The 15,217-nt window shown below is 24.9% G+C and overlaps 1 pseudogene; it reads left to right on the top strand.

The window, feature by feature from the left end:
- The first annotated feature begins 3 nt into the window (after positions 1–3).
- On the top strand, positions 4–946 carry LOC127107779 (NAD(P)H-quinone oxidoreductase subunit 1, chloroplastic-like; annotated as a pseudogene).
- The last annotated feature ends 14,271 nt before the right edge of the window (positions 947–15,217 follow it).

Below are 15,217 nucleotides of genomic sequence, written 5' to 3'. Positions count from 1 at the left end.
AATTGTCTCCTACTTTTGACTTGCCGAAACAAGAACTTTATGTGAGAATTGAGGCCCCCAAGGGAGAATTAGGAATTTTTCTAATAGGAGATCAGAATGGTTTTCCTTGGAGATGGAAAATTCGTCCACCTGGTTTTATCAATTTGCAAATTCTTCCTTAATTAGTTAAAAGAATGAAATTGGCTGATATTATGACAATACTAGGTAGCATAGATATCATTATGGGAGAAGTTGATCGTTGAAATGATAATTGATACAACGAAAGTCCAAGATATAAACTCCTTTTCCGGATTGGAATCTTTCAAAGAGGTCTATGGAATTCTATGGATACTTGTACCAATTTTGATTCTTGTCTTGGGAATCACACTAAGTGTACTAGCAATTGTATGGTTAGAAAGAGAAATATCCGCAGGGGTACAACAGCGTATTGGACCTGAATATGCTGGTCCTTTTGGAATTCTTCAAGCTCTAGCAGACGGAACAAAACTACTATTCAAAGAGAATCTTATTCCATCTAGGGGAGATATTCGTTTATTCAGTATCGAACCATCCCTATCAGTCATATCCATTCTAATAAGTTATTCAGTAATTCCCTTTGGCTATAACTTTGTTTTATCTGATTTCAGTATAGGTGTTTTTTATGGATTTCTATTTCGAGTATTGCTCCCATTGGACTTCTTATGTCAGGATATGGCTCAAATAATAAATATTCCTTTTTGGGTGGTCTACGAGCTGCTGCTCAATCGATTAGTTATGAAATACCATTAACTCTATGTGTCTTATCAATATCTCTACGTGCGATTCGTTGAAACCGAAAAAGCTATTCGATGCTATTACTATGCTCCTCTCTTTATAGTACTATATTTCTATATAGTACTATATAGGAAAGGAGGCTAATAAATTGAATAGAAACCTTCATTATCCTTATTTTCTTTTTCACAATTCTGATTGATTTTTCAACAACAACCAACATAATATCAACACATAGCATGGATAGGGAGTATGAACACAACAAGTTCATCACAATTCACACAAACCCTAACCCCACAAATATAGATTATTTTCCCCCAATGCTAAAACTATCTAAGAACTCACCTAGTAGAAGAAGAAGATGAAGTTGGTGATGATGAAGATGAGATGATGATGGTGCTTCCATGGTTTCTTCCTCTTCTTCTCCCATGAGTTTTCTTCTTCTCCTCTTCTTCCTCTTTCTATTCCTTCTTTTCCTCTTTTCCTCTTTTTCTCCTCTTCCCTTTCTTTCTTTTCTTTCTGATAATTCTCATTCTCTCTTCTTCTATTCTTATCCTTTCTTCTTTTCTTTTCCACCACACATACTACATTACATATATAATATCTAATATATAATATCAAGTAATAATAAAATATCTCGCTTGATATTTTATCTTCCAGTACCAATTGACCAATTATTAATGTTACCAAAAATGTCCTCTCTTGTAATTATTAATATTGGTCTGTCTCTTTTATTAATAATTAATCTCTTTAGAGTTCACCAGTTACTCTATTGGTCCCAATTGACAACATTTAGAGCACATAGGAACTCCAATTGTTACAACTAACAAAAGATATAACACATAGGAATTCAATTGGTCTCAACTGACAACTAATTGAGCATTTAAGGGAATATGGGATATTACAAAATACAAATAAAATTGAGTTTTATTAAGTAATTTGACTTATTAACCATTTATACATATTATGAATCATTAATTTATAGTACTTAACTTTGTTATTAGGGATGAAGAAACCTAAATATTTTGGTGATGGAGAAGAAAATTATTGAATTTATTTACATATTATATACCATAATACAATGTGAATATGCCGAATACAAATAATATTGATCTTAATTATGTAATTTAAGTTGTTACTCATTTATATATAATATGAATCATTCATTTATATTTTTTTCACTTTGTTGCTTTGTGACGAAGAAACCTAAAATTTGGTGATGGAGAAGAAAATATTAATTTTTTTTACGTATAATATACCATAATACATTGTGAATATGACAAATACAATTACGATTGAGCTTTATTACGTAATTTCACCTATTAACCGTTTATATATAATATTAATCATTAATTTAGAATCCTTTAAATTTGTTACTTAGTGATGAAGAAACTTTAAATTTGGTGATGGAGAAGAAAATTATAGAATTTATTTACATATAGTATACCATAATACAATGTGAATATGCCCAATACAAATATTATTGATCTTGATTATGTACTTTCAGTTGTTACCCATTTATATATAATATGATTTTGATTGAGCAGTTTCAGTTGTTACCCATTTATATATAATATGAATCATTCATTTATAGTTTTTTAACTTTGTTTCTTAGTGATGAGGAAACCTAAAATTTGGTTATGGAGAAGAAAAATATTGAGTTTTTTTTACATATAACATACCATAATACAATGTGAATATGGCGAATACAACTAATATTGAGTTTTATTATGTAATTTCACTTATTAACCATTTATATATAATATGAATAATTAATTTATAGTCCTTCAACTTTGTTACTTAGTGATGAAGAAACCTTAAATTTGGTGATGGAGAAGAAAATTATTGATTTTATTTACATATAATATACCATAATACAATGTGAATATGCCGAATACGAATAATGTTGATCTTGACTATGTAAATTCACTTGTTACCTATTTATATATAATATGAATCGTTCATTTATAGTTTTTTTAACTTTGTTGCTTAGTGATGAAGAAACCTAAAATTTGGTGATGGAGAAAAATAATATTAAAATCTTTTTTACATATAAGATACCATAATATAATGTGGATATATCGAATACAAATAATATAGAGCTTTATTATGTAATTTCAGTTGTTAACCATTTATATATAATATGAATCATTAATTTATAGTCCTTTAACTTTGTTAATTAGTGATGAAGAAACGTAAAATTTAGTGATGGAGAAGAAAATTATTGAATTTATTTACATATAATATACCATAATACAATGTGAATATGCCGAATACAAATAATATTGATCTTGATTATGTAATTCCACTTGTTACCCATTTATATATAATATGAATCATTCATTTATAATTTAAGTTGTTCCCCATTTATATATAATATGAATCATTCATTTATACTTTTTTTTCACTTTGTTGCTTAGTGATGAAGAAACCTTAAATTTGGTGATGGATAAAAAAAATGTTAAATTTTTTTTAGATATAATATACCATAATACAATGTGAATATGATGAATACAAAAAATATTGAGCTTTATTACGTAATTTCACTTATTAACCATTTATATATAATATGAATCATTAACTTATAGTCCTTTAATTTTGGAACTTGGTGATGAAGAAACCTAAAATTTGGTGATGGAGAAGAAACTCATTCAATTGATTTACGTATAATATGCCATAATACAATGTGAATATGCCGAATACAAATAAAATTGAGTTTTATTAAGTAATTTGACTTATTAACCATTTATATATAATATGAATCATTAATTTATAATACTTTAACTTTGTTACAAATAATATTGATGTAAAAACCCGTATAATATATATGTAGAATAATATCATACAAGTGTTAAATTCTGGTACTGTCACAACATAAGTGCCTAATGGAATCAATACATATACATGTCCAAACTAAAACATCAATGGAACATGTTATACAATAATGCGTAAACAATAAAAATCTAAGAACTATGTACAATATCTTCATTGCACACAACTCCACAGCGGAAGATCATAATGAACAGCAACCCTTGAAACATCCATAACAGCTTCTCTTAGATTCAACCTGTAAAGAATACCTGAAAAATAATAACAATGATGGGATGAGATAATAATCTCAGTGAGTTCTCCTATCCTATGGGTCCACTCGGCTCTACAGGGTTCTAATCAATGTTCAACTCATATCCAACTCAAGTCAACAAGGGAACGAAGACTTGAGCGATGGGGAAACTATCTCGCAATTGTATGGCAACATGCATCTGAGTTCTCATAACTCAACCACGATCATTATTCAGATTCACGCAACATCGATCCCCAACCGGACCTTCGTCTAGGCCAAGGCTTGGTTCACGCATGTCTGTATGATTCGACTTTCGCGGTGGATATCCGGTTCCCCTATGGGACTTAAACCCACTATTGAGAACCATCACTCGTATGGGACTTTACCCACTTTGAGTCTCTTTCACCGTATGGGCCTTATCCCACTTTGGTGTCCACCTTTCCCCCATGTCCGCCATGGTTGGGGCTCAAACCCAATTGAGGCTCGAATCATTGGTCACACATCACAATGCTTACACGTCTAAGCATACCAATGGAGATGTGTACCACCACAGAAAAACACACATTCTGAATACATGATCGGTTTCGCAAAACATTGGTTCCACGAACCATAACAAATTCATCAATCACAGGTGACTTCATTCACCATATTACACAAATAATAACATGGCATGTTCCATACAATGCGTCTCATTCTTAATCATGGTAACAATTCGTCCACGACCTCACATAAGCGTCGTACGAATGAATACCGTATTCTCATACACGTATCTCACATGTTCCATAACCTAGATTATCTTTCTAAGTTATTAATCAAATTATTCTTCTAGGTTTCCTCACTCCTCTTTGTAAGGTTTTTAATCATGTTATTTCACCTTCCACATAACAACGATATTTAATTTTCATCATGATGAAATTCATGGCATTTATGAATCACATACTATTTTATAACATGGAACAATAATAATTGTCCTTTACTTTATCTTTAGTCATGTTATTTCACAATCAACCATGTTTAACACCCATCGAAATAAAATTCATAGAATTTGTAAGACGCATAATACACTATAATATGATATCATAATAATAGCCTTTTTCATTATCTTACTAACGCATCCGTCCGCATCCAAAACGGAGTTATAACGCTCAATTAATTCATTAACCTATCTTAATCAAGATTTGGATTAATATTTATTCATTGCATAAGCATTCAACAACAACCTCTCTAGCCTAGTGGTAAGGCATGTACAGTTTCACTTATTAACCATTTATATATAATATGAATAATTAATTTATAGTACTTTAACTTTGTTACTTAGGGATGAAGAAACCTAAAATTTGGTGATGGAGAAGAAAATTATTGAATTTCGTTACATATTATATACCATAATACAATGTGAATATGCCGAATACAAATAATATTGATATTAATTATGTAATTTAAGTTGTTACTCATTTATATATAATATGAATCACTCATTTATATTTTTTTCACTTTGTTGCTTTGTGATGAAGAAACCTAAAATTTGGTGATGGAGAAGAAAATATTAATTTTTTTTACATATAATATACCATAATACATTGTGAATATGACAAATACAATTACAATTGAGCTTTATTATGTAATTTCACTTATTAACCGTTTATATATAATATTAATCATTAATTTATAATCCTTTAAATTTGTTACTTAGTGATGAAGAAACTTTAAATTTGGTGATGTAGAAGAAAATTATAGAATTTATTTACATATAGTATACCATAATACAATGTGAATATGCCGAATACAAATAATATTGATCTTGATTATGTAGTTTCAGTTGTTACCAATTTATATATAATATGAATCATTCATTTATAGTTTTTTAACTTTGTTTCTTAGTGATGAGGAAACCTAAAATTTGGTTATGGAGAAGAAAAATATTGAGTTTTTTTACATATAATATACCATAATACAATGTGAATATGGCGAATACAAATAATATTGAGTTTTATTATGTAATTTCACTTATTAACCACTTATATATAATATGAATAACTAATTTATAGTCCTTCAACTTTGTTACTTAGTGATGAAGAAACCTTAAATTTGGTGATGGAGAAGAAAATTATTGAATTTATTTACATATAATATACCATAATACAATGTGAATATGCCGAATACGAATAATGTTGATGTTGACTATGTAAATTCACTTGTTACCTATTTATATATAATATGAATCATTCATTTATAGTTTTTTTAACTTTGTTGCTTAGTGATGAAGAAACCTAAAATTTGGTGATGGAGAAAAAAATATTAAAATCTTTTTTACATATAACATACCATAATATAATGTGGATATATCGAATACAAATATTATAGAGCTTTATTATGTAATTTCAGTTGTTAACCATTTATATATAATATGAATCATTAATTTATAGTCCTTTAACTTTGTTAATTAGTGATGAAGAAACATAAAATTTGGTGATGGAGAAGAAAATTATTGAATTTATTTACATATAATATACCATAATACAATGTGAATATTCCAAATACAAATAATATTGATCTTGATTAAGTAATTTCACTTGTTACCCATTTATATAGAATATGAATCATTCATTTATAGTTTTTTCAATTTGTTGCTTAGTGATGAAGAAACCTAAAATTTGGTGATCGAGAAGAAAAAAATATCATATAATATACCATAATACAATGTGAATATGACGAATACAAATAAAATTGAGTTTTATTATGTAATTTCACTTATTAACCATTTATATAAAATATGAATCATTAATTTTTAGTACTTTAACTTTGCTACTTAGGGATGAAGAAACCTAAAATTTGGTGATGGAGAAGAAAATTATTGAATTTATTTACATATTTTATACCGTTATACAATGTAAATATGCCGAATACAAATAATATTGATCTTGATTATGTAATTTAAGTTGTTACCCATTTATATATAATATGAATCATTCATTTATATTTATTTCACTTTGTTGCTACCCATTTATATATAATATTAATCATTCATTTATAGTTTTTTTAACTTTGTTTCTAAGTGATGAGGAAACCTAAAATTTGGTTATGGAGAAAATTTTTTTTTAGTTTTTTTACATATAATATACCATAATACAATGTGAATATGGCGAATACAAATAATATTGAGTTTAATTATGTAATTTCACTTATTAACCATTTATATATAATATGAAAAATTAATTTATAGTCCTTCATCTTTGTTACTTAGTGATGAAGAAACCTTAAATTTGGTGATGGAGAAGAAAATTATTGAATTTATTTACATATAATATACCATAATACAATGTGATTATGCCGAATAGGAATAATGTTGATCTTGACTATGTAAGTTCACTTGTTACCTATTTATATATAATATGAATCATTCATTTATAGTTTTTTTAACTTTGTTGCTTAGTGATGAAGAAACCTAAAATTTGGTGATGGAGAAAAAAATATTAAAATCTTTTTTACATATAATATACCATAATATAATGTGAATATATCGAATACAAATAATATAGAGCTTTATTATGTAATTTCAGTTGTTAACCATTTATATATAATATGAATCATTAATTTATAGTCCTTTAACTTTGTTAATTAGTGAAGAAGAAACGTAAAATTTGGTGATGGAGAAGAAATTTTTTGAATTTATTTACATATAATATACCATAATACAATGTGAATATGCCAAATACAAATAATATTGATCTTGATTATGTAATTTCACTTGTTACCCATTTATATATAATATGATTCATTCATTTATAGTTTTTTCAATTTGTTGCTTAGTGATGAAGAAACCTAAAATTTGGTGATGGAGAAGAAAATATTAATTTTTTTTACATATAATATACCATAATACAATGTGAATATGACAAATACAATTACAATTGAGCTTTATTACGTAATTTCATTTATTAACCGTTTATATATAATATTAATCATTAATTTATAATCCTTTAAATTTGTTACTTAGTGATGAAGCAACTTTAAATTTGGTGATGGAGAAGAAAATTATAGAATTTATTTACATATAGTATACCATACAATGTGAATATGCCGAATACAAACAATATTGATCTTGATTATGTAGTTTCAGTTGCTACCCTTTTATATATAATATTAATCATTCATTTATAGTTTTTTTAACTTTGTTTCTTAGTGATGAGGAAACCTAAAATTTGGTTATGGAGAAAAAAAAATTGAGTTTTTTTTACATATAATATACCATAATACAATGTGAATATGGCGAATACAAATAATATTGAGTTTTATTATGTAATTTCACTTATTAACCATTGATACATAATATGAAAAATTAATTTATAGTCGTTCATCTTTGTTACTTAGTAATGAAGAAACCTTAAATTTGGTGATGGAGAAGAAAATTATTGAATTTATTTACATATAATATACCATAATACAATGTGAATATGCCGAATACGAATAATGTTGATCTTGACTATGTAAGTTCACTTGTTACCTATTTATATATAATATGAATCATTCATTTATAGTTTTTTTAACTTTGTTGCTTAGTGATGAAGAAACCTAAAATTTGGTGATGGAGAAAAAAATATTAAAATCTTTTTTACATATAATATACCATAATATAATGTGAATATATCGAATACAAATAATATAGAGCTTTATTATGTAATTTCAGTTGTTAACCATTTATATATAATATGAATTATTAATTTATAGTCCTTTAACTTTGTTAATTAGTGATGAAGAAACGTAAAATTTGGGGATGGAGAAGAATTTTTTTGAATTTATTTACATATAATATACCATAATACAATGTGAATATGCCAAATACAAATAATATTGATCTTGATTAAGTAATTTCACTTGTTACCCATTTATATATAATATGAATCATTCATTTATAGTTTTTTCAATTTGTTGCTTAGTGATGAAGAAACCTAAAATTTGGTGATGGAGAAGAAAATATTAATTTTTTTTACATATAATATACCATAATACAATGTGAATATGACAAATACAACTACAATTGAGCTTTATTACGTAATTTCATTTATTAACCGTTTATATATAATATTAATCATTAATTTATAATCCTTTAAATTTGTTACTTAGTGATGAAGAAACTTTAAATTTGGTGATGGAGAAGAAAATTATAGAATTTATTTACATATAGTATACCATACAATGTGAATATGCCGAATACAAATAATATTGATCTTGATTATGTAGTTTCAGTTGCTACCCATTTATATATAATATTAATCATTCATTTATAGTTTTTTTAACTTTGTTTCTTAGTGATGGGGAAACCTAAAATTTGGTTATGGAGAAAAAAAAATTGAGTTTTTTTTACATGTAATATACCATAATACAATGTGAATATGGCGAATACAAATAATATTGAGTTTTATTATGTAATTTCACTTATTAACCATTTATATATAATATGAAAAATTAATTTATAGTCCTTCATCTTTGTTACTTAGTGATGAAGAAACCTTAAATTTGGTGATGGAGAAGAAAATTATTGAATTTATTTACATATAATATACCATAATACAATGTGAATATGCCGAATACGAATAATGTTGATCTTGACTATGTAAGTTCACTTGTTATCTATTTATATATAATATGAATCATTCATTTATAGTTTTTTTAACTTTGTTGCTTAGTGATGAAGAAACCTAAAATTTGGTGATGGAGAAAAAAATATTAAAATCTTTTTTACAAATAATATACTATAATATAATGTGAATATATCGAATACAAATAATATAGAGCTTTATTATGTAATTTCAGTTGTTAACCATTTATATATAATATGAATCATTAATTTATAGTCCTTTAACTTTGTTAATTAGTGATGAAGAAACGTAAAATTTGGTGATGGAGAAGAATTTTTTTGAATTTATTTACATATAATATACCATAATACAATGTGAATATGCCAAATACAAATAATATTGATCTTGATTAAGTAATTTCACTTGTTACCCATTTATATATAATATGAATCATTCATTTATAGTTTTTTCAATTTGTTGCTTAGTGATGAAGAAACCTAAAATTTGGTGATGGAGAAGAAAATATTAATTTTTTTTACATATAATATACCATAATACAATGTGAATATGACAAATACAACTACAATTGAGCTTTATTACGTAATTTCATTTATTAACCGTTTATATATAATATTAATCATTAATTTATAATCCTTTAAATTTGTTACTTAGTGATGAAGAAACTTTAAATTTGGTGATGGAGAAGAAAATTATAGAATTTATTTACATATAGTATACCATACAATGTGAATATGCCGAATACAAATAATATTGATCTTGATTATGTAGTTTCAGTTGCTACCCATTTATATATAATATTAATCATTCATTTATAGTTTTTTTAACTTTGTTTCTTAGTGATGAGGAAACCTAAAATTTGGTTATGGAGAAAAAAAAATTGAGTTTTTTTTACATGTAATATACCATAATACAATGTGAATATGGCGAATACAAATAATATTGAGTTTTATTATGTAATTTCACTTATTAACCATTTATATATAATATGAAAAATTAATTTATAGTCCTTCATCTTTGTTACTTAGTGATGAAGAAACCTTAAATTTGGTGATGGAGAAGAAAATTATTGAATTTATTTACATATAATATACCATAATACAATGTGAATATGCCGAATACGAATAATGTTGATCTTGACTATGTAAGTTCACTTGTTACCTATTTATATATAATATGAATCATTCATTTATAGTTTTTTTAACTTTGTTGCTTAGTGATGAAGAAACCTAAAATTTGGTGATGGAGAAAAAAATATTAAAATCTTTTTTACAAATAATATACTATAATATAATGTGAATATATCGAATACAAATAATATAGAGCTTTATTATGTAATTTCAGTTGTTAACCATTTATATATAATATGAATCATTAATTTATAGTCCTTTAACTTTGTTAATTAGTGATGAAGAAACGTAAAATTTGGTGATGGAGAAGAAATTTTTGAATTTATTTACATATAATATACCATAATACAATGTGAATATGCCAAATACAAATAATATTGATCTTGATTAAGTAATTTCACTTGTTACCCATTTATATATAATATGAATCATTCATTTATAGTTTTTTCAATTTGTTGCTTAGTGATGAAGAAACCTAAAATTTGGTGATGGAGAAGAAAATATTAATTTTTTTTACATATAATATACCATAATACAATGTGAATATGACAAATACAACTACAATTGAGCTTTATTACGTAATTTCATTTATTAACCGTTTATATATAATATTAATCATTAATTTATAATCCTTTAATTTGTTACTTAGTGATGAAGAAACTTTAAATTTGGTGATGGAGAAGAAAATTATAGAATTTATTTACATATAGTATACCATACAATGTGAATATGCCGAATACAAATAATATTGATCTTGATTATGTAGTTTCAGTTGCTACCCATTTATATATAATATTAATCATTCATTTATAGTTTTTTAAACTTTGTTTCTTAGTGATGAGGAAACCTAAAATTTGGTTATGGAGAAAAAAAAATTGAGTTTTTTTTACATGTAATATACCATAATACAATGTGAATATGGCGAATACAAATAATATTGAGTTTTATTATGTAATTTCACTTATTAACCATTTATATATAATATGAAAAATTAATTTATAGTCCTTCATCTTTGTTACTTAGTGATGAAGAAACCTTAAATTTGGTGATGGAGAAGAAAATTATTGAATTTATTTACATATAATATACCATAATACAATGTGAATATGCCAAATACGAATAATGTTGATCTTGACTATGTAAGTTCACTTGTTACCTATTTATATATAATATGAATCATTCATTTATAGTTTTTTTAACTTTGTTGCTTAGTGATGAAGAAACCTAAAATTTGGTGATGGAGAAAAAAATATTAAAATCTTTTTTACAAATAATATACCATAATATAATGTGAATATATCGAATACAAATAATATAGAGCTTTATTATGTAATTTCAGTTGTTAACCATTTATATATAATATGAATCATTAATTTATAGTCCTTTAACTTTGTTAATTAGTGATGAAGAAACGTAAAATTTGGTGATGGAGAAGAAATTTTTTGAATTTATTTACATATAATATACCATAATACAATGTGAATATGCCAAATACAAATAATATTGATCTTGATTAAGTAATTTCACTTGTTACCCATTTATATATAATATGAATCATTCATTTATAGTTTTTTCAATTTGTTGCTTAGTGATGAAGAAACCTAAAATTTTGTGATCGAGAAGAAAAAAAATTCATATACCATAATACAATGTGAATATTGATCTTGATTATGTAGTTTCAGTTGTTACCAATTTATATATAATATGAATCATTCATTTATAGTTTTTTAACTTTGTTTCTTAGTGATGAGGAAACCTAAAAATTGGTTATGGAGAAGAAAAATATTGAGTTTTTTTACATATAATATACCATAATACAATGTGAATATGGCGAATACAAATAATATTGAGTTTTATTATGTAATTTCACTTATTAACCACTTATATATAATATGAATAACTAATTTATAGTCCTTCAACTTTGTTACTTAGTGATGAAGAAACCTTAAATTTGGTGATGGAGAAGAAAATTATTGAATTTATTTACATATAATATACCATAATACAATGTGAATATGCCGAATACGAATAATGTTGATGTTGACTATGTAAATTCACTTGTTACCTATTTATATATAATATGAATCATTCATTTATAGTTTTTTTAACTTTGTTGCTTAGTGATGAAGAAACCTAAAATTTGGTGATGGAGAAAAAAATATTAAAATCCTTTTTACATATAACATACCATAATATAATGTGGATATATCGAATACAAATAATATAGAGCTTTATTATGTAATTTCAGTTGTTAACCATTTATATATAATATGAATCATTAATTTATAGTCCTTTAACTTTGTTAATTAGTGATGAAGAAACATAAAATTTGGTGATGGAGAAGAAAATTATTGAATTTATTTACATATAATATACCATAATACAATGTGAATATGCCAAATACAAATAATATTGATCTTGATTAAGTAATTTCACTTGTTACCCATTTATATAGAATATGAATCATTCATTTATAGTTTTTTCAATTTGTTGCTTAGTGATGAAGAAACCTAAAATTTGGTGATCGAGAAGAAAAAAAAATCATATAATATACCATAATACAATGTGAATATGACGAATACAAATAAAATTGAGTTTTATTATGTAATTTCACTTATTAACCATTTATATAAAATATGAATCATTAATTTTTAGTACTTTAACTTTGCTACTTAGGGATGAAGAAACCTAAAATTTGGTGATGGAGAAGAAAATTATTGAATTTATTTACATATTTTATACCGTTATACAATGTAAATATGCCGAATACAAATAATATTGATCTTGATTATGTAATTTAAGTTGTTACCCATTTACATATAATATGAATCATTCATTTATATTTATTTCACTTTATTTCTTAGTGATGAAGAAACCTAAAATTTGGTGATGGAGAAGAAAATATTAATTTTTTACATAGAATATACCATAATACAGTGTGAATATGACAAATACAATTTTAATTGAGCTTTATTACGTAATTCCACTTATTAACCGTTTATATATAATATGAATCATTAATTTATAATCCTTTAAATTTGTTACTTAGTGATGAAGAATCCTAAAATTTGGTGATGGAGAATAAAATTATATCATTTAGTTACATATAGTATACCATAATACAATGTGAATATGTCGAATACAAATATTATTGGTCTTGATTATGTAGTTTCAATTGTTACCCATTTATATATAATATGAATCATTCATTTATAGTTTTTTAACTTTGTCTCTTAGTGATGAAGAAACCTAAAATTTGGTGATGGAGAAGAAAAATATTGAGTTTCTTTTACATATAATATACCATAATACAATGAGAATATGGCGAATACAAATAATATTGATCTTGATTATGTAACTTCACTTATTAACCATTTATATATAATGTGAATCATTAATTTATAGTCCTTCAACATTGTTACTTAGTGATGAAGAAACCTAAAATTTGGTGATGGAGAAGAAAATTATTGAATTTATTTACACATAATATACCATAATGCAATGTGAATATGCCGTATACAAATAATATTGATCTTGATTATGTAATTTCACTTGTCACCCATTTATATATAATATGAATCATTCATTTATAGTTTTTTTCACTTTGTTGATTAGTGATGAAGAAACCTAAAATTTGGTGATGGATAAAAAAAATGTTAAATTTTTTTTACATATAATATACCGTAATACAATGTGAATATGATGAATACAAATAATATTGAGGTTTATTACGTAATTTCACTTATTAACCATTTATATATAATATGAATCATTAACTTATAGTCCTTTAATTTTGGAACTTGGTGATGACGAAACCTAAAATTTGGTGATGGAGAAGAAATTTATTCAATTGATTTACGTATAATATACCATAATACAATGTGAATATGCCGAATACAAATAATATTGATCTTAATTATGTAATTTAAGTTGTTACTCATTTATATATAATATGAATCATTCATTTATATTTTTTTCACTTTGTTGCTTTGTGATGAAGAAACCTAAAATTGGTGATGGAGAAGAAAATATTTATTTTTTTTACATATAATATACCATAATACAGTGTGAATATGACAAATACAATTACAATTGAGCTTTATTACGGAATTTCACTTATTAACCGTTTATATATAATATTAATCCTTAATTTATAGTCCTTTAAACTTGTTACTTTGTGATGAAGAAACTTTAAATTTGGTGATGGAGAAGAAATCTCTAGAATTTTTTTACATATAGTATACCATAATACAATGTGAATATGCCGAATACAAATAATATTGATCTTGATTATGTAGTTTCAGTTGTTACCCATTTATATATAATATGAATCATTCATTTATAATTTTTTAACTTTGTTTCTTAGTGATGAAGAAACCTAAAATTTGGTGATGGAGAAGAAAATATTAATTTTGTTTACATATAATATACCATAATACAGTGTGAATATGACAAATATAATTACAATTGAGATTTATTACGTAATTTCACTTATTAACCGTTTATATATAATATGAATCATTAATTTATAGTCCTTCAAGTTTGTTACTTAGTGATGAAGAAACCTTAAATTTGGTGTTGGAGAAGAAAATTACTGAATTTATTTACATATAATATACCATAATACAAAGTGAAATTGCCGAATACGAATAATGTTGATCTTGACTATGTAAATTCAC

This window comes from Lathyrus oleraceus, chromosome 7 (genome assembly GCF_024323335.1).
Source record: "Lathyrus oleraceus cultivar Zhongwan6 chromosome 7, CAAS_Psat_ZW6_1.0, whole genome shotgun sequence".
Lineage (NCBI taxonomy): Eukaryota > Viridiplantae > Streptophyta > Magnoliopsida > Fabales > Fabaceae > Lathyrus > Lathyrus oleraceus.
Note: the sequence above shows the minus strand (reverse complement) of the source record. Positions and strands in the feature narration are given on the sequence as shown.